This window comes from Schistocerca nitens, chromosome 9, assembly GCF_023898315.1.
Source record: "Schistocerca nitens isolate TAMUIC-IGC-003100 chromosome 9, iqSchNite1.1, whole genome shotgun sequence".
In the NCBI taxonomy this organism is placed as follows: Eukaryota; Metazoa; Arthropoda; class Insecta; order Orthoptera; family Acrididae; genus Schistocerca; species Schistocerca nitens.
In genome coordinates, this window is record NC_064622.1 from 331,335,209 (window position 1) to 331,362,036 (window position 26,828).

Sequence of the window (26,828 nt, forward strand, 5' to 3'; positions counted from 1 at the left end):
TAAACTTAAATCTCCTCCAATTAGTTTGTGCGACCTCCCCTTGGTGCAGCGCAGTCACGCACGCTGACGATGAAGGTGCCTCTTTCTCGAGACCGTTGCGTAGTTGTGGCGAAAAAGGTACGCGATGGAGTCGGACATTGTGGATAACAATCTTAACTTAATAAAGGTGGCGAGCATCTCTTCAAAACAAAAGCAAAAAAAATGTTCGAATGTGTGTGAATTCCTAAGGAACCAAACTTCTGAGGTCATCGGTCCCTAGACTTACACACTCCATAGACTAACTTAACCTAACCTATAGTAAGACCAAAACACAAACCCATGCCCGAGGGAAGGGCTGCATAATCCGTGACATGGCGCCTCAAACCGCGCGTCTACTTCGCGCGGCAGCATTACTGAGAGCTTCGCCATACACATGGCTCATGCCGATGTCTTCTGCAAACGTTTACTCAGTCATGTTACTCTAACAATCTCAGACACGTGAATGAGGCGAGTAGATAACGTCGGAAGTTCCTTGAGGCTTTCCGTCGATGGCGCTGTTGTATATAGAGAAGTCGCAACACTAGAAAATTGAACTTAAATGCAGGAAGATCTGCAGTGGACCGACGCTTAGTGTAGCGCGTGGCAATTCATCCTCGACATAAACAATGTGACGTGTTGCGAAGATACAGACAGAAAGACCCATCATTTTATGATCACACGATTGCAGATAGCCTCTGGGAGCAGTTATTTCCATAAAATATCTAGGAGTATGCGTTAGGACTGTCGATATCTTTAAAAATATCGGGAGTCCGATATATAGATATTTAAAAAGTATTATTATCGACCCATCGGTGTAACGAAAAAAGCATCGACATAACGAAGGACAAATATATCGACGTACCGGGCTATAAAAATATCGGCTGTACATTGTAAAAATACTGCCGGTTTTAGAGCTGCATATTTAAGGATTGATTTATTATTAGATAATCTGTACATAAAAGCCTAGCAGCCTACCTATTCCTCTTAGAGGAAAACTGAAAGTAAAACGATGAACGTTTACTCTTTGTGATAGCCACTGTGCTAATAATGGTAACTGCATGAAATGACACAATAAAAGATGTCTGATGGGTCCGTCGTTCGGTTTCGTCACATATCGGATTTGTCCAGGCCGCTTGATGTCGACTTTCCTTCCTTTTTTTTCTTTTCTTTTCTTTCCCATTGCTGCCAACTACCTAGAAGTTGTAGTGTCAAAATTGTGTGGTGAACTTAAACGTTGCAGTCGATGACGTCACCATTTCCCTTCACGCACCTCCACCTACTGCAGAGTCCAATCTTGTCACTCAGATTTTTGTTCATCATTTCCAGCAACCTTTCTAAAAGAATGCCGATATTAAGAAATACCTCACTAGCTGCGTTGAAATCGATTTTTTGGCGCAACTGGTGTGTTATGTCTTTGTGGTGTCACCGCCAGACACCACACTTGCTAGGTGGTAGCCTTTAAATCGGCCGCGGTCCGTTAGTATACGTCGGACCCGCGTGTCGCCACTATCAGTGATTGCAGATCGAGCGCCGCCACACGGCAGGTCTAGAGAGACTTCCTAGCACTCGGCCCAGTTGTACAACCGACTTTGCTAGCGATGGTTCACTGACAAAATACGCTCTCATTTGCCGAGACGATAGTTAGCATAGCCTTCAGCTACGTCATTTGCTACGACCTAGCAAGGCGCCATTATCAGTTGCTATTGATATTTTATGGAATGTACAGACAAGAGCTACGTTCAACATTAATGGATTAAAGTTAAGTATTCCACCAGCTACATCCTTTTTTTCTAGTCTAACTTCCTTGTCCTGTTCCAGACCTCACGCCAGCCTGCGTGAGCTAAAACACGTGCCTTTCGGCTTCCTCTTAAATTAGTGGGTTGGCCCTCTTGCCAATCCACAACATTTTGGCGACGAGGTTTCCGCGTTGTTATCGATATTTCCCTGATTTACTTGCGTAATGGCTTCGCCACCATCTCCAGATGTACTGTCCGAATTTTATTGCTTGCAGAATCAGCAGAAGCAGGCCTTACTGGATGCCCTTGGACAGCTCGTCCAGGGTCAACGGGCGATGCAAAACGATGCGGCGGCCGGCGCTCCACCGCTAACGCAGCCACAACACGCAATTGCACCAACTTTTCGTCCTCTTGATGCTGCACTAGAAATCTGGATGGAGTGGTCACGCCAATTTCGATTCCATCTAGCCGCCTACAGAATTCAAGGTAATGAGCGGCAGGCTTTTCTCCTTTCCTCCATAGGCGTCCAAACGTACCGTGTGATAGTCAAATTATTTCCCCGACGCGACGTAGCAACTCTGTCCTACGACGAAATTTTGTCTGCATTAGATGCATATTTCAAAGAATCAGTCAATGTAGTTGCAAAAAGGTATACCTTCTTTCGTACAACACGTACAGCAGGTCAAACTAATTGGGAGTGGGTTGCAACCTTGCAAGGCCTTACTAGGGATTGTGCTTTTGAGTGTCAATGTGGACTCCCTTATTCAGATACTATGGTACGTGATGCAATTGCACAGAACGTTTCTGATGTTCGTATACGGGAACAAATTTTGAAACTAGTCAATCCCTCCCTTGAACAAGTGATGGACATATTGGATCGGCAGGACACACTTGACTTTGCTCAGAAATCATTTGAAACTTCCCCAGCCATGTGTCACGTTAACCGGCCCGCCGGGCGAGCTGCACGGAACAGTAAACAGTCCTCGCGCCCTGCCACGCAACGGCCGCCAGGCTCTCAGCCACGTGTGCTGCGTCGGCAAGCAAATGCGGTGCTAAAATCATGCCCGCGGCGTGCTACTAGACATTCGCGTGAGAATTGCCCGTCACGCCAGGCTATTTGCGTTTTCTGTACTAAAAAAGGACATGTTCAGAGTGTTTGCCAGAAAAAGCTCAGATTGGACACTCACAACCATTCCAGGCCCTTTGCTTCGCGCCGAATTCGAACCAAGGATACTCCGGCTCGTGAAACTTCGCCCATGGAAATTCATGTAGTTCATTCCACTCCGCCCAGTGCCACTCTCTCTAACAGTTACTGTGTTCGTCCCGCAAATAGTGTGCGTCGACATCGACGGAAATCCCGTCATGTCACAAGTGATTTTGTACCAGTGTCAGTTCACGTTGCACGAGACAGTCGCTCTTGTCGTCAGCAGGACAATAAACTTTTTGTAGACTTGGACATTAACGGCAAAGTGATACCATTCCAACTCGATACCGGAGCTGCAGTTTCACTGATCAATCAAGACACGTACAAACAGCTGGGCACACCTCCGTTGCGTGCCGCAAATGTTAAGTTAAATAGCTATTCAGGACAAGCAATCCCTGTGTTAGGACAGTGCAGCCTTCTTGCAACATACAAGGGACAAACAAAACTTGTGTCATTGTACATCCTTCGTTCTTCGTCTGCAGTGAACTTGTTTGGTTTCGATTTATTTCAGTTGTTTAACTTGTCTATAGTCAATCAGGTCCTATCAGTGAACCAGACTGTGTCTTCAGACAGTGTTTCTCGTCTATGTGAAGAATTTGCAGACATTTTTGCACCGGGCCTTGGTTGCACTAAGAACTATAAAAGCACATTTGGAGCTGCAAGTAAATGCGCAACCGAAATTTTTCAGAGCGCGCAATGTTCCCCACGCATTGCGTGATGAGGTCGCAAAAACATTACACGATTTGGAATCACAAGGTGTGATTGAACGTGTGCAGGCTTCTCTCTGGGCATCACCCTTAGTAATTTTGCCAACACCTTCTGGAAAATTGAGACTTTGTGTGGACTTCAAGGCAACAGTGAATCCACAACTAGTGATTGCAACTTTTCATTTACACTGCCCGGAAGATCTTTTTGACAAACTATGCCCGGGTAAATATTTTTCGAAGTTGGACCTAGCAGATGCGTACTTGCAAATACCGGTGGATGAAGAATCCCAGCGCGTTTTGGTGGTTAACACGCATCTTGGTTTGTATCGATTCAAACGACTGCCATTCGGGTGTGCATCCGCCCCTGCATTGTTTCAGAAATATCTGCATGCTGTTTGTGCATTGGTCCCGACTGCAGCAAACTATCAGGACGATATTGTGATCTCCGGAAAGACGGAAGAAGAACATTTAGCCAATCTCAGAACATTATTTCAGGTCTTGCGGAAGGACAAATGTGTGTTTTTTGCTCGTGACTTACCCTACCTGGGACATGTACTCAATGCCCATTGCATACATCCCAGTTCCGAGCACCTCTGTGCCATACAAGACTTGCCTTCGCCGCAGAATTTGAAGCAGCTACAGAGTGTGCTGGGAAAAATCAATTATTGTCATCGCTATGTGCGCCACGCCTCTTCCATTTCAGCTCCGCTTCATCGCTTGCGCCGTAAAGGTGTTCCGTTCGTCTGGACGACGGAATGCGAACGCGTCTCTCGCCAGTTGAAATCGGCGTTGCTTTCCAATACTTGCCTTACGCCATTCGATCCCCAGAAACCCCTTTTGTTGATGGTGGATGCATCGGATTTCGGGATCGGTGCTGTGCTTGCGCACAAAGATGGATCGCACGATCGCCCTATTGCCTTTGCATCCAAATTGCTCTCGTCTGCGCAAAGAAATTATTCACAGATCGAGAAAGAAGCTTTGGCTCTTGTATTTGGTGTTACTAAGTTTCATGATTTCTTGTATGGTCGTCACTTTACCATCATCACAGACCACAAACCTTTGACATCACTTTTTCATCCGAACAAGCCTGTACCTCCACGTACAGCCCAGAAATTCATTCGTTGGTCTATTTTCCTCTCGCAGTACCGCTACGATATCTTGTATCAGTCCACTGCTAAGCACGGAAACGCCGATGCGTTGTCCCGTTTGCCTGTTGCTGAGGATAGAGCATTCGATTTCTCCGAACTTGCTTGCATGTTCATTGATGCGGAAACCGGATGACGTGGTCGAATCGTTTCCGATTGATTTTCGTCGTGTAGCTACAGCGACAGCTGCTGACCCTGTCCTTGCTACCGTTCTGCGTTTTGTTGCCACGCAATGGCCCTTGTCAAAGTCACGGATGGAGGATCCGTTTGTTCGCCGATTTTTTGCTCACAAGGAGAGACGTTTTGTACGACGTGGTGTTTTGCTGTTGCGTTCTGATAATGACCAGTCCAGGGTCGTGGTCCCACGTTCGTTACAGTCCTCTGTCTTAGGGCTTCTCAACCAAGGACATTGGGGTATAGTGACAACGAAACAACTTGCTCGTCAGCACTGTACTTGGTTCGGAATCGATGCTGCGATTACGAATATGTGCTCTTCTTGCATGACATGTGCCGAACAACAATCCGCACCACCGCGGAATTTCTTTGCATGGCCAAAAGCCACTTCCCCTTGGCAACGCATACACATCGATTTTGCTGGTCCGTTCTGGAATGCTCGATGGTTGGTTGTGGTAGATTCATTCAGTAATTTTCCTTTTGTTGTCCGGATGTCTTCCACGACGTCATCTGCCACCATCAAAGCGTTATCTGCTATCATTTGCATTGATGGTCTTCCACAGACTATTGTTTCCGACAATGGCCCACAATTCATGTCCGCAGAATTTCAGTCATTATGCAAGGCCAATGGTATTCAACATCTGACGTCCGCGCCGTTTTCGCCACAGTCAAACGGCGCCGCTGAACGATTGGTCAGGACTTTCGAGTCCCAGATGTTGAAGTTGAAAAAGTCGCATTCTCGGGAGGACGCGTTGTTGCTCTTTTTGTCCTCGTATCGCTCTCAGCTCCGAGATGGTCGCTCGCCGGCTGAGTTGCTCCACGGTCGTCATCATCGAACCTTGATGTCTTTGCTACATCCGCCGCATCAGGTTCCTGTGCAGCGGCAGACACCTGCTTTTGCTCCAGGCGACGTTGTCTACTACCGCCACTATCGAGGTTCACGGCGTTGGCTTGAAGGGCGCATTCTTCGCTGCCTCGGATGCGCTCTGTGTCTGGTTTTGGGGGCCTCTGGTGAGGCACGTCGGCATCTCAATCAGCTGCGCCTCTGTCGTCGCACGGGTTCTGCCGCTCCCCGTCTGCTTTCAGCGATGGAGCCGTCCGGTCAGCGCCCTGGGGACCCATCTACTGGCTCGCCTCAGCTCCAGGTGTTACCGACGCTGCCTTCCATTTTGCCCCATGGCGACGCACCGCCGCCGCCGCCTGTTCTCCCGCCGGCGACGCCCGCAGTGGACGCGTCGCTGCAACCGCCGGGCGCCTCCCTGGGTCACGTGCCGCCGATCTCTTCCCGTGACCAGTTGTCCTCCGACATGGACCTCTTGCCCGCTCCGGACCATATGTCGTCTTCGCCCGTCGGGTGCCCCGGCCCGATGGAGATCGACCCTTCGGCCCCTCCTGTCTCTCTACGGGCGCATACACCACATGTTGGCGTACACCCTGGAGTAGGTTTTCAGGCGTTTCCTAGCTCCCCTCGGTCCGAATGGCAGGGTGCGGGTGGCACAGCCTCGCCTGTTGTTAGGCTCCCCACCTTGTGGCATACGTCAACATGGGGTCCTCCCCACGGCGGGCGGAAGCCTTATAACACAACCGTACGCCGATTTGCGGGGGAGGAATGTGGTGTCACCGCCAGACACCACACTTGCTAGGTGGTAGCCTTTAAATCGGCCGCGGTCCGTTAGTATACGTCGAACCCGCGTGTCGCCACTATCAGTGATTGCAGACCGAGCGCCGCCACACGGCAGGTCTAGAGAGACTTCCTAGCACTCGGCCCAGTTGTACAACCGACTTTGCTAGCGATGGTTCACTGACAAAATACGCTCTCAATTGCCGAGACGATAGTTAGCATAGCCTTCAGCTACGTCATTTGCTACGACCTAGCAAGGCGCCATTATCAGTTGCTATTGATATTGTAAAGAATGTACAGACAAGAGCTACGTTCAACATTAATGGATTAAAGTTAAGTATTCCACCAGCTACATCCTTTTTTTCTAGTCTAACTTCCTTGTCCTGTTCCAGACCTCACGCCAGCCTGCGTGAGCTAAAACGCGTGCCTTTCGGCTTCCTCTTACATTAGTGGGTTGGCCCTCTTGCCAATCCACAACAGTCTTCACATCGGAAACCTTGTTATTCCATTCACATCGACACGCTCCAAGTGCAATCGGACTTCTTCTTTGTGCCACCTATACTTGCTTCACACAGCCAAAGAGAAAGACTGGACGTGATGAAAGCTCAAAAAGCTGTAAGACTGCTTCACACAGTGAAAGTAAAACTACGTTCTACTGCAATTTCAGAAGAACAGTTACAAATATTTACCTATAATTGCGAAACAACTATATTATAAAATACAATTATCAGCGCTCGATATTGCGATTCCGATATTTTATATCGATGTATCGGGGAAATGATTATGGTTTATATGCATCGAGCTTTTTTGGAAAAAATCTATGTATCGATATATCTACTGTATATTGTATCTATAGCCCTAGCATACATACGGAGCGATCTGAAGTGGATCGGCAGCATAAAATTAATTAAGAGAAGTGCCAGACTGAGATTCATTGGAAGGGTCCTCCGGAAATGTAGTCCATCAACAAAAGGAAGTAGCTTAGAAAACATTCGTTCGACCAATACTTGATTATTGGTTATTGGTCATGAGTGTGCTATCCGTACCAGATAGAATCATCCCACCGACAGGCACAGAACACGACGTGCTATGAACACTCAATCAGGTCTGAACTAGCATTTAGGCATTTCAGTCCACTGCCTGCAGTAAAGTGAGTACAATACTCTGGAGACTACATTCCGACCTTGAAGTTGCTGCTTATGGGGTAACACGACAACCGAGAGTGCCTGCAACATCACCAGCGATTATAGTGACACAATCGTAGACTGCCGTCAAATTTAGTCAGATTTCATTGTAGGTACCGTATAGGCTATAAAATGTCACGCATCAAATTGTATCAGATCTTAGTACTGTTTTGTAACGTGTCTTAATAAATATTATTGCGTTGTCACATATCAGTTTCTTTCTCTGTTCCCGGTATTGTTAGGTGCTGCTGTTGGGTGTCACTCCGTGCGCAACAGTAAGGAGAGGTGCGGTACAGAGTGGTGTGGCAGCTCTCATTATAGGAAAGCTGGACAGGAGGAGAAACAATTAGCGATCAAGTTAACACAATAAACAGAGGATTCGCTTAACTTGTATTTCTCCAAGCATACGAAGATTCATTACAAATAATGCAGCAAGAAGAAAGTCATGTTCTCAATGTTGACAAAGTAAGAGGCTCTGAACTACTGCGTGAACGATTGTGTGGAGCCGCGACTAGGCGGGGTCTGCATAGCGTCACGTAGCGAAGAGGCTCCAAGTAGGAGTGGGCTGTCTGGCTGCCTTTGGTCGTCCTATATTGCGGCGGCAGAGGCCGCTCGTAGTGAGAGGAAGTCTGCTGGAGGCTGGAGTTCAGCGGGCGTGCTCCATTGGGTCTGCTGGATCCTGTACGGCCATTATCACCGTCTGATGGAAACGTGCAAATCTGTCGCCAACTTGAAGGCGTTAGTAGGGTGGTGTCAACATGTGATATCACAGGGGCAGTCTCCTTCAATTTCCTTCCCCCAGAACTCGCTATTTCAGAAACCATCTATCTTTCACATCCATAAATTCTTTTTATATCGGCCACCATCATTACTGCCAATATCATTGTAACTATTATTATTATTGTTACTGTTATCACAGCGACAATAGTAGAAGTATTGTTTGTTTTCACTTTATTAGTTCATAGTAATTATTAATTACTCACTTTGCCACTTTAGACACTCAAATCATTCTAATACTATATGTTACGCTGCAGTTATTTCTCAATTTCACTGAGGATAGCATTGTCATCAGCGAATCTTATCACATCCATTCACCCAGAATCTTAATCCCACTCGTGAGCTTTTCTTCTATTTCCGTCACAGTTTCTTTGAAGTAGATTGAACAGAAAGGGCGAAAGATCACGTCAACGTCCTACTTTTCTTTGTTGGTTCTTGTGCATATTGTATATTACCCCTGAACGTGTCCTGATTTTTCTTAAATCTCGATTACTGTTAAGTTACTGCAATAGTAAAGGAAACAAGTACAAATCGGACCAGTAGGAGATCCATATTAAAGAGAGCAGATACAAGATATTACACTGTACATAAATAATAAATCGAATCATTACATCGTACAAACATTGGTTCTGAAGCTCTCGAACTCCACGGACAGACTTCTTCCTTAATTAACTTGCCTCGATAGTTATTGACTCAATCGTTTCCTCGCCATGGCTAATGATCTAAAAATGATATATGTCCTTTCTCTTTGCTCCTGGAAGTTTGTAACGTCGTGACGGAAACACCCCACGTCACCTCAGCTAAGTTTGGTGCTCAAAATCCCATAAAGAGGACTCCTCCGTCCCACTGGCGCAGCACAATCGATGGTGAGCAGACGGCTGGGTTTGTGAGCTTCCGCTGCGGCCGCTGTTCCACTCGGGCGAGTGGAAGGACCAGATCCAGGCGCGTCCACTGCCTCCTCGGCTCACCAGGGCCACGTGATCGAGGGCTCCGTCGATATCTGCTTCCGCACGCTTCCATCAGAAAAACGAACACTGTCAATTCGATATTCTACCTCATTTCTCCTCAATCTTATCGTTCGAAGAGAGACGGTGAATGTCGTTAGTACGTTTGAGGTGTCTTCTGAAATGCCATAGTTGCGGCCAATAGCGTTTTTTAAACAAAATTATTAGTAATTCGTGTGCCTTCCTCGAAGACAGTTGCAAACTGTATGCTTCCCATATCATTTTATTTAATTTTATTTTAGCTCACACACAATCTGCTTTCGTCACAGCCAATATACAACGGCAAATATTCAGTGAGGTGTGAAATGTCATAGGATATCTCCCAATATTGTTACAGGACATCCTTTTCCCCGGTAAAGGGCAGCAGATTGACGTGGCATGCACTCAACAAGTCGTTGAAGTCCACTGCAGAAATATTGGGGCCGGCCGCTGTGGCCGAGCGGTTCTAGGCACTTCAGTCTGGAACCGCGCGACCGCTACAGTCGCAGGTTCGAATCCTGCCTCGGGCATGGATTTGTGTGATGTCCTTAGGTTAGCTAGGTTTAAGTAGTTCTAAGTCTAGGGGACTGATGACCTCAGATGTTAAGTCCCATAGTGCTTACAGCCATTTGAACCATTTGTAATGTATTGATATCATACTGACCACAAGTAGACAAGTAGACAGAACTCGTGTGATTTGTTGTCGTTATCCGAATACAAAACCCGTGGTACTCAGAGCCATTTCAACCATTTTGAAGAAATATTGGGCCTTGGTGCCTCTATAGCCGTCCATAATTACGAAAGAGCTTCCGGTGCAGGATTTTGTGCACCAACTGACTTCTCGATTATGTCCCATAAATGGTCGATCTGATTCATGTCGGATGATACGTGTAGCCAAATCATTCACTCGAAGTCGAGAATGTTCCTCAAATCTATTACGAACAGTTGTCGACGGGTGATATGCGTCGTTAATTGGAAACATGAATCCGACGAATGATGAATGGATGCATGCGGGATAGCCGACCGGTCTTAGGCGTCTTGCGCGGTCCGGGTGGGTCCCCCCGTCGGAGGTTCGAATCTACCCTCGGGTATGGGTGTGTGTGTTGTCCTTTGTGTAAGTTAGTCGAAGTTAGATTAAGTAGTGCGAAAGCTTAGGGACCGGTGACCTTAGCAGTTTGGTCCAATAAGACCTTACCACAAATTTCCAAAGGCTGCAAATCGTCTCCAAGTATCCGACCGCAACGATTATTAGTCAATGATTGGTTCAGATAGATCAGTTCATTCCATTTAAACACAGTCCACACCAGTATGGAGCCACCACGTACTTGCACAGTGCCTAGAGGCAAACCGTAGAGGAGCTGCAGGTGAGGCCCTGCCGCAGCCCATTTACGTCAGATTTTGCTGCATTGTCCAAATACACTACTGGCCATTACAAGTGCTACACCAAGAAGAAATGCAGATGATAAACGGGTATTCATTGGACAAATATATTATACTAGAACTGACATGTGATTACATTTTCACGCAATTTGGGTGCATAGATCCTGAGAAATCAGTACCCAGAACAACCACCTCTGGCCGTAATAACGGCCATGATACGCCTGGAGCTTGGATGACGTCTACAGGTACAGCTGCCCATTCAGCTTCAACACGATACCAAAGTTCATCAAGAGTAGTGACTGGCATATGGTGACGAGGCAGTTTCTCGACCACCATTGACCAGACGTTTTCAGTTGCTGAGAGCTGGCCAGGGCAGCAGTCGAACATTTTCTGTATCCAGAAAGGCCCGTACAGGACCTGCAACATGCGGTCGTGCATTATCCTGCTGAAATGTAGGGTTTCGCAGGGATCGAATGAAGGGTAGAGGCACGGGTCGTAACACATATGAAATGTAACGTCCACTGTTCAAAGCGCATTCAGTGCGAACAAGAGGTGACCGAGACGTGTAACTAATGGCACCCAATTCCATCACGCCGGGTGATACGCCAGTATGGCGATGACGAATACACGCCTCCATTGTGCCTCCACTGGGATGTCGCCAAACACGGATGCGACTATCATGATGCTCTATACAGAACCTCGATTCATCCGAAAAAATGACGTTTTGCCATTCGTGCACACAGGTTCGTCGTTGAGTACATCATCGCAGGCGATCCTGTCTGTGATGCAGCGTCAAGGGTAAGCGCAGCCATTGTCTCCGAGCTGATAGTCCATGCTTCTGCAAACGTCGTCGAACTGTTCGTGCAGATGGTTGTTGTCTTGCAAACGTCCCCATCTGTTGACACAGGGAAGAGACGTGGCTGCACGATCCGTTACAGCCATGCGGATAAGATGCCTGTCATCTCGAATGCTAGTGATACGAGGCCGTTGGGATCCAGCACGGCGTTCCGTATTACTCTCCTGAACCCACCGATTCCATATTCAGTTAGCACTAATTGCATCACGACCAACGCGAGTAGCAATGTCCCGATACGATAAACCGCAATCGCGATAGGCTACAATCCGCCCTTTATCAAAGTCGGAAACGTGATGGTGCGCATTTCTCCTCCTTACACGAGGCATCACAACAACGTTTCACCAGGCAACGCCGGTCAACTGGTGTTTGTGTATGAGAAATCGGTTGGAAACTTTCCTCATGTCAGCACGTTGAAGGTGTCGCCATCGGCGCCAACCGTGTGTGAATGCTCTGAAAAGCTAATCATTTGCATATCACAGCATCTTCTTCCTGTCGGTTAAATTTCGCGTCTGTAGCACGTCAGCTTCGTGGTGTAGCAATTTTAATGGCCATTAGTGTAGGTACTATCATCACAGGCGACGAAATGTGGGTTCGAACCAGAAAAAACGGCAATCCATGTAGTGGCGTCATACCACCTCTCCTCCAAGGAAATTGTGCACAACCGCATTATCAGCCGGTAAAGTCATGGTGCCGGGCTTCTGTGACTGTGATGGGGTTATTCTGTTTGGTTGCTCCCTCAAGGTGCAACGATCATTTCTGCAGATAATTGCGCTACCCCCCAGGAAATTCAAAAAGCGACTTCAGCATGTCGATCGCCACAAACATGCAAACTACACTGCTGGCCACCGTAAATGCAACACCCCGAAGGAAGCATCCGAATCAAGTGAAATTTACACCATGTGTTTGCAGCGATGAGATATGCAACTGATTAGAATTTCAGCGCAGACGCACATCACGCGCGCCTGTGGCGCCACCTCATAGCGCCATTTAAGGCTTGGCGATTTCGACGAGTGTACGTTCGGCACGTGTGTTTACCTTGTGGTTGTTTCACAAGACGATCAGTTATGCCTCGTAGACAACAGCGAACATCTTTTGATCAAGTGTCCGAGTTCGACAGAGGAAGGATAGTGGCTTACCGAGATTGTGGATTATCATACAGAGAAATCGCTAGTCGTGTTGGACGAAACCAAACAACTGTAATGCGGATATGTGACCTTTGGATGCAGGAGGGTACGACGGACCGACGTGGTCGATCGCATTCACCTCGGTGCACCACTGCACGTGCTGATAGGCAAATTGTGCGCATGGCAGTGACGGATCGCTCAGTGACATCCCGAACCATAGCACAGCACATTGCGTCTGTAACGCATCATCCAGTGTCTGCGCGTACCATTCGACGCCGTTTACAGCAGAGTGGTCTGTCCGCAAGACGTCCATTGCTTCGTCTACCATTGACGCAGAACCACAGACGTCTCCGTCGCCAATGGTGTGATGACAGACGGATGTGGACGGCAGAATGGAATGACGTTGTCTTTACTGACGAGGCACGCTTCTGTCTGCAGCACCACGATGGTCGGATTCGAGTGTGGAGACACCGTGGAGAGAGGATGCTGGACAGCTGCATTATGCACCTCCACACTGGTCTTGCACCGGGTATTATGGTATGGGGCGGTATTGGATATTACTCTCGCACGCCTCTAGTACGCATTGCCGGTACTTTCAATAGCCGGCGCTACATATCCGAGGTGCTGGAGCCAGTTGTCCTTCCTTACCTTCAGGGCTCGGCCACAGCCATATTTCAACAGGATAATGCGCGACCACACGTGGCACGCATTGTCCAAAGGTTCTTCGTCAATAACCAGATTGAATTGCTTCCCTGGCCGGCTCGCTCTCCGGATCTTTCGCCGATAGAAAACATGTGGTCCATGGTTGCTCAACGAGTGACCCAGATTACATCCCCAGCTGCCACAGCAGATGATCTTTGGCAACGTGTGGATGCTGCTGTACCCCAGGAACACATGCAACGTCTCTTTGACTCAATGCCGAGACGTGTGGCAGCGGTGATCTCCAACAATGGCGGCTACTCTGGCTACTGATTCTGGCAGGAACCACATGTCACAGACGTCTGTAAACGTAATCATTTGATACTTGGTCAACATGTTATCTACAAAATAAATCTTGTTGTGCTACCTCTTGTCTTTCTTGGTGTTGCATTTACGGTGGCCAGCAGTGTAAATTCTCCTTCTCTATGACAACGCAAGGGATTGCACGAGTCTACACAGCCGAGAGGAGGTCATAAAGCTTCATGTTTTTTCTCGACCGCCGTACAGCCACCATCTCGCACGTTCCGATTTCCATGTGTCTGGCCCAGCGAAAGATGTACTGCGCGGGAAGCAGTACGTGGATGAAGGGAGGTTACTCACGCAGCAAGACATTGGCTCCGACGTCGGCCAGTAGAGTAGTACCATGCTGGCATACAGCACCGACCTTCCAGGAGGGCTGCGTAAGGCCGTCGCATTGAACAGGGATTTTGTTGAAAAATAGGTTTACGCATCGGAAAGAGTGGAGAATAATGTGGTGTATTGATATCCTGAATAAAACCAATCTGCTTTCAGAAAAAAAAGGTGTTGAATAACTTATTCAACATGTTCAGCAATTTCGGGGAGCATGTAAACGATTAGAGATGCAATTCTCTGCGCTACGTAGAGCGGCCACAAGAGTGCGTTAGTGCTGTTCGTGTTTCCTATTGTTACTAGGCATGGTAGGTAATATAAGGGTCCTTGAACAGCGGCAGACGTTGAATGACCACCGCCAAGGACATCAAGGTGTCTCGTACTTGTCTGAGACGGCGTTATCAGCGCCTGGCAGTATTTTAAAGGGGCTTCATTGTGGCCTTCCATTCGGAAAGCTAGTCGAATCGAGGAATGTCAACAGCTGTGGGGTATTTGGATGCGACAATGGTCCGATTTTGGAGTGGATGGTAACGTGCGGGCAGCAGTACTCGTCAAAGTTATGGTCGGCCGCGTCTGACCACTACAAGGAAGGATCACCATATTGTGTATGAGGAGCATCGTAGCCCCTTCCTGCCTGTGCCATGCCATCCGACGTGACTCCTTACAGAATTCTGTGTCATCCTGCACCATTGGTCAGAAATCTATCAGCAACTGCACTAGGGACATACCGTTCCATACGCAGGTGCCGTTAATACAACAACACAAACGCATGCGTTTGGCTTGGTGCCTTGACCGAAAGACATGTTCTGGTGTAAAATCCCGTCGTATTGTGTTCAGTGATGAATCTCCATACTGCACTAACCCGGATGAGCATCACCGTCGAGTTTGGTGAACTTGGGGTGACGTCCCATTCTTCAGTGGTTTGGGGAGACACTGTGGTGTTACTCCTGGTGTTATGGTGTGGGAATCCATTGGTATGACATCAGCCCATGGCTAGTAGGGACTGAGATAAATCTGACGACACAATGGTACGTCACAGATATCCTGCGTTCCCAAGTGCGACAGTACCATGATGCCATTTTTCAGCAGGATAACGCTCGTTCACATATGGTACGCGTCTCTATGAACAGTCTGCGTGATGTTGACGTAAACTTGTGATCAGCATAATCCGCATGTCTGTCGATGACAGAACATGTGTTGCACCGGCTCGTAAATCAGCTATGACCTATTGCCTGAACCTGTGATATCAAGGACAGTTGCAAAAGCTTTGGGCTGTTTCCCTCAGCAGATGATACAACGGCTTTATAAAACATTTCGCAACCGAATCAGTACATGAATCCAGGCCATTGTGGTGCAAAATCACACTAATAAATGGTGTCATACTGTCAAATATTATGTATTTAAATAATTAGGCTCTATGAATGTTATTGGGAAGCGTTTTTACCATGTGATAAGAAATCAGTCTACATCACAATAGTCAAATAATGATAAAAAATAACAGATACATTAACTAATGCCCGCATCTCGTGGTCGTGCGGTAGCGTTCTCGCTTCCCACGCCCGGGTTCCCGGGTTCGATTCCCGGCGGGGTCAGGGATTTTCTCTGCCTCGTGATGGCTGGGTGTTGTGTGCTGTCCTTAGGTTAGTTAGGTTTAAGTAGTTAGGTTTAAGTAGGGGACTTATGACCACAGCAGTTGAGTCCCATAGTGCTCAGAGCCATTTTTGAACCATTAACTAATACGAAGCACTATACACTACAAGTAAACATATTTTGAAAGACATTTCATTATGTTTTTACTGCGTCGCTTTCTAGCATTTCTGTCTGTTCAGTACAAATTTTGCAATTGGTTTTAAACTTACTTCCCAATGAACTAGAGACCTGAAAGAACATGGCTCAGAACAGGATGAAAATGAAACATTTACTCACTTTCGTGCCTGGTGTGTGGCGGAGGAAACTTTTTCTGTCTCTCCATAAGGTACAAATTTTTCACTTGTCTTTAAACTAAGTTCCTGGTGAGTTAAGAGACTTGAAAGTCCCAATATCAGTCAGAGCTGGATGACATTGCAGTATTAGCCCCCTTTCCTGTGTGACAGGCGGCGGAGAGTACTTTATGTGCCACTGCTACTTCCCCCTTTTCTTGTTCCTGGCACGAATGTTCGTGGTAAGAATGACTGCGTGGAAATCTCTGTGTGAGCTCCAATCACTCTATTTTTACTTTCACATCTATTGACGAAGATATAAGTGGGAGGAAGAAAGATGCTGGTTGACTCAGATGAAAAGAAACTGAATCAAACCTTAAATTTACCACATGTGTCTGCTGTAATCTTATCAAAATGTTTGTAGTCAATTGAAAAAATTCTCACCAGGAAGAAGAAAAAAATTTTTGAAATAAAAATTTTTTAATATAAAACGTTTTCAAACCGGATTAAAACGTATGGAATAATTTCTCCTAGGCCCACTCAGATTCTTAATCCCAAACATTGGTTCTTGTGAATTTTTAATTGCTTTGATAATATCGCAATTGTAAAATTTAAAACGAATAACGTGGGATACATGCAGTAGGTATTAACAAGGAGTATAGAGAGTGGCTGTCCTTGAGAAAAATCACACAATAGCTCCTGTTGTTTGCAGTGCAATAAATTGTTAATGACCTAGGTCAACTATTCATGCATTATCTATTGCGCTTAACTAGGTGGACAAGCGCGTTTCTGTTCGATCACACAACAGGCGATAAATCAGTGAAAACAGAAACAACGGTGAGATACCAAGTACTGGTGTGACTTAAACTGGAACGAAAAAATGAAACTAGCTGTAAACAATGCAGATGCCAGGCTGAGATACATTGAAAGAATCCTAAGAAGGAGATGTGATCTACCCACTATAGACGCTTTTTCGACCGATTTTTACGAAGGTATATGGCACAAACTCTGGACTTACTTTCGGTAGGGCGGCGTGTAAGGGATTACGTGACGTCTGATGGTTTCTATAACAGGCTTCGCCAACCCAAACACCAACTAAAAAACTGTCGAGAAACTACAAAAAATTTACTTGGACTTGTCTTTTGACAATCTTCATTTAAGCTATCAGCACACCGTAATATCTTATTACATAATGAAGCAAAGATTTATCAAGATGTTTATTGAATTGAAAGAAAATTAGACTTGTCTTGCTCTTGCGCCAAATAACTTTAGTTTTTGAACAAGATTTCTAATAAAGAAGTAGCTAAAGAAATAACTATTAGCAAATTCTGGAAACATCCCCCAGGCTGTGGCTAAGCCATGTCCCCGCAATATCCTTTCTTTCAGGAGTGCTAGTTCTGCAAGGTTCGCAGGAGAGCTTCTGTAAAGTTTGGAAGGTATGAGACGAGATACTGGCAGAAGTAAAGCTGTGAGTACCGGGCGTGAGTCGTGCTTCGGTAGCTCAGTTGGTGGAGCACTTGCCCGCGAAAGGCAAAGGTCCCGAGTTCGAGTCTCGGTCGGGCACACAGTTTTAATCTGCCAGGAAGTTTCATAACAGCGCACACTCCGCTGCAGAGTGAAAATCTCATTCTGGAACTATTAGCAACTTCACAGATTACTGAATACTAGGTGGAGTCTGAGAGCTAAACGAAACCAAAAATGGATACCGAAATAATAGTCATAGGTGTGTAAGGCTAATAAGAAGTTGTGCTTCTCCTCCTGGTGAACTGATTGTAATAGCCGTAACAGTTCGGTCACAAATCAGTTTATCACAAAATTCCATCTCTAAAGCTGGCATACTCTTCTTAGCAAGCTCTATTTTTCCGAGATTTAACTGGCAGAGGCACTTTATAATGTATTTCCTCAGGAAAAGTCGGTGCTTTCTGAATCACCAAATCATGACAGGTAAGTTGTGAGAATGATGTAGTACAACGAACTATATGCTTGTGTTCAGTCGCTTGTCCAAAGAACCTGTACTGTGATATAGGGGACTTTCCATTATTAGCACCCTTACCGTCAGACAAAACAGTTTTTTATATGAGTCGAGAAATCTAAAAAGCAATCTTTGTAACATCAACAACAGTGATCTTCTTGGATGCATTTCAGATGCCGGAATCTGAGTACCGTTTGGTGCAATGACAAAGACCATAGACATGTCTGGTTATCGCCCCAAACGCCCAGTGTTGACAAGTCTATTCCCTACGTTATACTCAATTGATCCAATGGTAAGGTCTCATTCTTGCACCATACAATGGAACAATTTTTAAACTATGTAATGGTAGTAAATCCTTATTTTCAGACAAAAATGGAAATTTGTGATAAGTTCCTATGGGACCAAATTGCTGAGGTCATAGGGCCCTAGGCTTACACACTACGTAACCTAACTTAAAGTAACTTACGCTAAGGACAACACACACTCCCATGATCCAAGGAGGACTCGAACCTCCAACGGGGGAAGCCGCGCGAACCGGGTCAAGGCGCCCTTAGAACACGCGGCTACCCCGTGCGTCCCAATAGTGGACATACCAGGTTGTTGCACCAATGCTTTCAATTGTGGCCGCCAATCAGAATAAGCAAGTAAAACAAAGGATAAAATTCACACATTTAACGCACGGAAAGGAAATCAAACATTGCAAATTCCAACAAAAATGCACTCAATACAGTCAAAATTATGTAACAACTAACTGATAAATATTCAGTTACGGCACTAAATTACACGAGAACGTGTCCAGTACACAATAAGCCCCTCAGACTGCCACAAGCCACTAAGCTGATTCCTCTTGAGACTGTTGAAATAAGAAATTGATTATTATATTTACAATAGGCTGTTGAATATCACGTCGAAACAGGTGATTACTGACTACTCCTCATCGATATATTAAGGAATTTTCAAAAAAAATGTTCAAATGTGTGTGAAATCATATGGGACTTAACTGCTAAGGTCATCATTCCCTAAGCTTACACACTACTTAACCTAAATTATCCTAAGGACAAACACACACACATGCCCGAGGGAGGACTCGAACCTCCGCCGGGACCAGCCGCACAGTCTATGACTGCAGCGCCTGAGACCGCTCGGCTAATCCTGCGCCGCCAGGAATATACAAGAAAGCATAAAAATATGAAATAGAAAAATTAATTTGGTATAAGGCATTTTTAGTGTTAAGTCAAGCAACACTGTATTTTTGTCTTGTTACAATTATAACACCAGAAATTGGAAGGCTGCCTCATAGTCATGAAAAATAACACATCTGTTTCGCAGTTTCATCTTAGGTCTCTTTCTCGTCCACAAATTCGATCAGAATATACAACGTTCAAAAGCTGAACTGAGTTTTCATTACCTCTCTTCAAAAAACGTAAACAAATAGCCATAGGCCTATATAATACCAAAATATGAAAAAGTAACACATCACATCCCAGGCCATGCCATACCAGTTCACGTTACTTGTCGCCGTTTTTCCTTTCTTCGTAGTCCACTCACTATCGATCTCTCGATAGTTAGCAGCGAACCGCTTTTGTTAGTCGTCCTGTGCGGCCCTCGAGACAAAGACGAAAGTCTTGTGTTGGCGGCTTACGAACGACTTATTCCTTTCCAGGCGGTTCAAATTCTCATCCAGCTTTTTCGTGATGACCTTCAATCGCTAAAGGCAACTCTTCACATCATTCCTTTGAAGAGCGCAATGTCGAGTTCCTTCCCCACGCTTCCTCAGTCTGAGCTTGTGCTTCGCCTTTAAACATTTCTTTTTCGTCGGGAATTTGAAACATAATCTTTCTTCCTTCTTCTTTTGTACAGATTCGAGAGTACTACATCACTTTGTAACACTTACTAGTTCCGGTTAAGGAAACTAGTACATGAATAAGTCTTAAGAAATAGGTTTTTAAATTTTCGTCTTAAAATTTCTTTGTAGTTTTCTAAACAATAAAAAGTGTAGTTCGAGGAAATTGTACCAAAGAAATCCCCAAAAGTGGCTGCACACGTGACACCACCCCCCAGAACAATGTTTTGTTCTCACCATAAGCATTCTTTGTCATTAGGTATAGTGGAAGTTGTAAAACCTATATCTAGCGATCTTTTTGACGTAAGTTATTAAAGAAGTGTTTACGTGGTAGTACTCACAGCCCAAATGGGAGTTTCAACTGCATACGTATGGGAATCGATACCAAAAACTGTTTTAGAAGTTGTGTTTGATTCTCTGCTATGTTTCATAGTCAAGGTCCAAGGTTCTGGAATTGACGGGAGTGCCTGGTGTGCTAAATACGCAGACCTTTAAATGCCACTGACTGTTGTAGGCTCTCGATACAGGAAAATCAGTGTTGGAAGTCACCAAAGAAGCAATATTAAAAAGAAAACGTGTTTAAAAAAGAGAGAGTAAGATAACACCAGAAAAAGATGAATATGGATCTAAGATGCATTGGTATTATGCAGGTCAGACAGAGAAACAAATTTCAATTTCATGTTGAATTTCCGTAAAGTTCACTTTTTTGCTATTGTGGTACATATAGGTTAAAAAGTATTAAAGATAGAGGCAAGAAATTTTGTATACTGTCTTAAAACATACTCAGCTAAAAAGTAAACTACTCTTATGATCTAAATTTAAAAATTAAAGACTCTTTTAGGAAAAAACTATGAGTTATGTGCTGAAATATTTGGTAGTCACTATTTAAAAACTTTAGACCATAATTTTTGACATGAACATCTTTTTAAAAGTCCAGTCTAAAGGTAATAGCATAAAGAAATTCCGGGAAAAAATCAAGCTTCTAGTTTATTTTTATTTCAAGAAATGTGTGGCTATGCTGTACATAAACAATCAATATGCTTTATTTCACTTTCAACATAAAATAAAATTCAGAAAAAAGTGTGAGATCAAAACCTATTTCATAGATCAAAATGTTCACGAAAGATCTGTTAGAAGATGGTAGGTATTACATGGGCTTAAAATTCTTACTCTTTGAGCTATACTATTTAGAAAACTGACATTTTTTTGGAGATTTTCTTTAGTCCTCATGAACCAATCACCTTAATAGAAAAGATACAATCCAGTGAAAAGTTGCATGTTTCATCACAAGTTCGCTTGGTAAATACGAGATGCCTATCAATCTGAGTGTCAAGCGCTACAATAGAGACTCTGTGCGTCACAGAGTATTACTATTTTACTAATATGCCCTTTAAGAAGAGTCATAAAACATCACTTCCGCTCCCATACACACACACACACACACACACACACACATATATATATATATATATATATATATATATATATATATATATATATATATATATATATACGGAGAGCCGCTACGCAATAGTCTTATATTGCGCCACATATATACAGTAAGTCTCCCGTCTCCCGACATTCATTCTGTGCATGCATTATTCGCGAATGGAACAAGAAGACGTGTAAACGACAGCAACACCCGAGGTACCCTCTTGCAAAGTATACACTGTCTGATCAAAAATGTCAGAACACGCGTACATAATGCGGAATCGACCACTGGATGTCACGAGAGGTGCTACCAGTCGTATAAAGGAAGGCAGAGAGTACTGAGTTGTCACTAGAGAAGCTATAACATTGGTTCCGGTCAGTCACGAAAGCTCACTGACTTCCAACATTGACGTAGTCACTGGATGTCGCCTGAGCAACAGATCCATTAGGGACGTTTAAACTCTTCTAGAGCTGCCAAGTGAACTACTGGTGAACTGATCGTGAAATCGAAACGCGAAGGAACGACCACAATTTCACCAAGACCAAGCAGACTCTGTGTTGGGAGAGGAGGCATCGAGCTTTACGGATGGCGTTTGTAAAACATACCACGAAATCAGCGGACGGAGCCACTTGTGAGTTTGGAAGGGCTACCAGCAGGCCAGCCAGAACGATGATTGAGCGCTGGGGGTTAGAGAGACTGGGCTGCAATGGTCGAGCAGCTTGTCATGATAGCTGGTATCGCTCTTCGGGCGGCTGCCAAGACCAAACTGCATTGCTACATGCTACAGGGTATAGCGTGAGTCACAATTCCAAATAACTTGTTTCCAGTCATCCATTCCCCAATGGTGTAGTTACTTACACCAGCTCAGGCGTCGCACAGCGCTGACTGCAGAAATGCTTTCGATGGATATATATATATATATATATATATATATATATATATATATATATATATATATATATATATATATATATATATAACCGTTTCTAGTTCCACTTTTTTTGTTTGGCTATCGGTCTTGTGAGTGGTTTGAGGCGACACGCCACGGTTGCCATCCTCAGGACCTACACTCAGCTTCCGGAATAGTTCGTCGAAAATATTCCAATCTGTCTTCTCGGTGAATTTTTATCTCTTCAAAAATTCCCTCAAGTAATACAGATATATTTTGCCATGCCCGATGTCGCAACAAATAGTTATTTCCTCCACAATTCTCTGCAGAACCTTCTCATTTCTGAAATTACAGTGAAATGAACAACCTTAGGTGCTTACAGGCGTTGACATACGTCAACGGGGACAGATGAAAATGTGCGCCCCGTCTTTTTTTTACGTTATCAGTCGACTTGATATTCAGCATCTTCCTTTTGGTTCTCTTCTTCTTCCGGTTTTACCACAGACTCACTCCCACGTAGTGCTATGTTCCAGATGCAAATTAAGACCTATATTTAATACTTGAAGATTTTCTTTTAGTGTTGACTGCAACCTATGTTAGGTTGCTTCTTATCTTCTTCTTCCTTCGTCCTTCACACGTTATTTTACTTCGGAGGTAGCAGACTTCTCTCATTTCGTCACTGGATGGTCCCCAGTTTTAAAGTTAATTTAGGCGCTGATTTCACTTCTACTACTCCTAATGTCGTATACCCTTTGTTTACTGTAAGTAATTTCCTTATGCCAGTCAAGAAGTCTCCGCAAATTTCAGACATGACAGTAATGACATCAGAAAAAAGTTGCACCGATATTTTTCACCCTTAATTTTTATCCCATTTCCGAAACCTTCTTTTATTTCGTTTATTGTCTCTTCGATAGGAGAGGAAAAATACGGCATCTCTGTCTGACTTCCTTATTAATTTAGACATTCTCTCCGTTATCCAGTTTTATTATTCCCTTTTGATTATACTACATGGTGTACATGTTACCTTTTACTCTATAATTTACACATTTTTTTCTCAGAATGTCAATTTCAAACATCTTCCGTGACTTTTCGTTGTCAAACGCTTTTTACAGTTCGACAAGTACTACAATAGATGAACTTTTTTAAAGTGTCGTTTCCACTATCAACAGCAAGATCGGCCTGTTGTCGTCCTAAAACCAAACTGACCGTCAGTTTTCTTTTCCATTCTTCTGTATATTATTCTTACCAGGAACTTGAACGCATAAGCTGTCACACTGATCTTGTGACAGTTTTCTCATTTATGTGCCCTTGTTATTTTGTCTGCACGAAAGTCCAATGGTAAGTCTCAAGCCCATTAGGTTCTACACACCAACTAGGATGCCATTTCCTCAAGTAACCTTACAAACTTCTACAAGAATGTTATCTATCCTTTTGGTCTTATTTGATCGCTGGATTCATGTGGACCGCTTCATTCTCCAATAATTTATCTATCGTTTCATCACACCTAATTAGTGTCGGCCTTGTGGCGATTTTCTAATGTTACGTACGAAACTTTTAACATTCTGGCTTCTTCAAAATTTCTGACAGTGCACCTCTTCATTTCTAACATTTGTTTGCAACTATAAATGTTCTAAGGTTGAAATATCGACTTTAGTAGTCTTTCTTAAATCTCAAGTGAATGCATGTGGAGGCGGCTTTTGAGTCTTCAACCATTGACCAATCAATTAATTTGTTATGAGTCGTTATTGACCGACAGGTAAGAGGTTTTGTATTTGGATAACGACAACAAATCACACGAGTTCTGTCTACTTGTCTACTTGTGGTTAGTATGATATCAATACATTGCAAATGGTTCAAATGGCTCTAAGCACTATGGGACTTAACATTTGCGGTCATCAGTCCCCTATACTTAGAACTGCGTAAACCTAACTAACCTAAGGACATCACACACATCCATGCCCGAGGTAGGATTCGATCCTGCAACCGTAGAAGCCGCGTTTCCGGAATGAAGCGCGTAGAACCTCTCGGCCACAGCAGCCGGCTAATACATTACATCAAGGATTTGTGGCACATGTAAGTAACTGTGAATTGCCATGCGTAACAGCGACGCACTACTCGGTAGGAATCCTTAGCTAGTCCTTTTATCTAACATCTTTTTATTTTGTGGCTCAAAAAAATGGCTCTGAGCACTACGGGACCCAACTTCTAAGGTCATCAGTCCCCTAGAACTTAGAACTAGTTAAACCTAACTAACCTAAGGAAAACACACACATCCATGCCCGAGGCAGGATTCGAACCTGCGACCGGAGCGGTCGCGCGGTTCCAGACTGTAGCGCCTTTAACCGCTTGGCCACCCCGGCCGACCTTTTATTTTGTGAAATGTGTGAGTTAACGAGTATTGTCAGCAACAAGTAGATAATTTTGAGTAATTCGTAATGAATATAAGACTGTGCATCTGTGACATATGTCGCTAAGTTTTTTATAAGGCGAGGTTGTTTAATATTTATGTGTGTATTAACACTTGATAAATACACTCATCAGCCAGACGATTATGACCACTGACTTACTATCGACACAAACCCGTTCAGAAGATAGCAGCGCCACCTGCCGAGCAATGACTGCTGGTAGGACACATGCGCGGTACATGTCGTATCAGTGAGAGTTCTGGCCGGCCGCGTGTATAAGGGGGTGAGGGGGGGGGGGCGAGATCTATCTGAGTTTCACCGTGGGCACCGGAGGCTCGGCACAAGGATGTCGTAGAAAGCACGACTTATCGAGTGTTCGAGGAGTGATTCGGTGAGTTCCTTCAACACGTGGCGAAACCAAGGTGAAAGCAAGCCCAGACGTCGTGGAGTTAGGCGGCCACCCTCATTACAGGTGTCGGACGTCGTAAACTGGGCAGACTGGTAAAACGGGAAAGGAAGCGTGCTTTGGCGGAACTAACTTCATCCATTACTGCTGGTTACAGGTACAAGTGTGTGTGAACACACAGTGCACCGAACATTCCTAACGACGGGTCTCTGCAGTCGACGAACCATACGTGTGCCAATGTTTACACCACACCACGACACGACAAGCTGGCGGCGGCTCCATTATGCTCTGGGGAACATTCATGTGGACAGCCATGGGTCCATTGGAGCTCCTGCAAGGCACTACGATGGTCAAGGAGGATCATACACTGGTTGTAGACCACGTACAGCCCTTCATGACGATCGTGTTTCCCGATGACAGTGTCATTTTCCAACAATATATTGCGCCCCGTCACAAGGCCAGGTGTGTGATGGAGTGGTTCGAAGAACACGTTGGCACGTTCCGGCTCATGCCCCCAGCTCGCCATATTTTTGGTAGTAAGTTCCTGTGGGACCAAACTGCTGAGGTAATCGGTCCCTAGGCTACACATTACTTAATCTAACTTGCGCTAAGGACAACACACACTCGTGGCCGGATGAGGACTCGAAACTCCGACGGAGGGAGCTGCGCGAACCGTGGCTAGGTGCCTCAGTCCGAGCGCGCTACCACACGCTGCTCGCCATATCTGAACCTGATTGACACATCTGGGATGTCATCGAACGTGGCGTCAGAGCGCATCGTCCCCCTCTCCGTAATTTACGGGAATTAGGTAACTGGTGCGTGCAGATGTGGTGCCAACTCCCTCCACCGACCTACAGGGCCTTACTGTTTCCATGCCACGACGCGTCGCCGCTGTTATCCCTGCCAAAAGTGAGCATACCAACTATTACACAGGTGGTCATAGTGTTCTGGCTGATCAGTGTATAGTTTCAGGCAAAATTTACCGTTCTGTATTATTGTCCGCAGCTCGTGGTCTCGCGGTAGTGTTCTCGCTTCCCTAGGACGGGGTCCCTGGTTCGATTCCCGGCGGGGTCAGGTATTTTTACCTGCCTCGAGATGACTGGGTGTTGTTGTGTCGTCATCATCATAATTCATCCCCATTTCGGTCGGAGGAAGGCAATGGCAAACCACCTCCGCTAGGACCTTGCCTAGTACGGCGGTGCGGGTCTCCCACATCGTCCCCTACGCTCTGTTGCGGAGTGTCGGACTTCATCACCATCACTAAGATATTCTTTCAAAATCACCGTCATTACGAATCGGTTTAGAAATTTTCCTTGTGAGTATCTACGTAGAAGTACATGATTCTAGGAAATTGTTACAACGAGCGCTTGTCATAAAGCCAGATTTTCTTCCAGAATGGCGCCGGAATGTAATGTATTTCGTTCTGAAGGTACACTGTTGTTGCTGTTCTTGTGCACTTTAGTCCGAATACAGGTCTGATGTAGCTCTACACTCAGGTCTCTTCCATGCCGCCCTTTTTCATTCGTGCATTACATTACCATAGTCAAACACTTGCTCTTCTTCTGTAACTTTTTCACCACACAATTCCATCATTCACAAACTGACAATTTCTTAACTCCTCGGACTGTCTTCTTTTAGTCATTTTATAACGTAAATTATCTCTTCCCCCCCCCCCTCCCTCCCAGCCCCCGTTTCCCTTCAGTACATCTACGTTAGATGTCCGA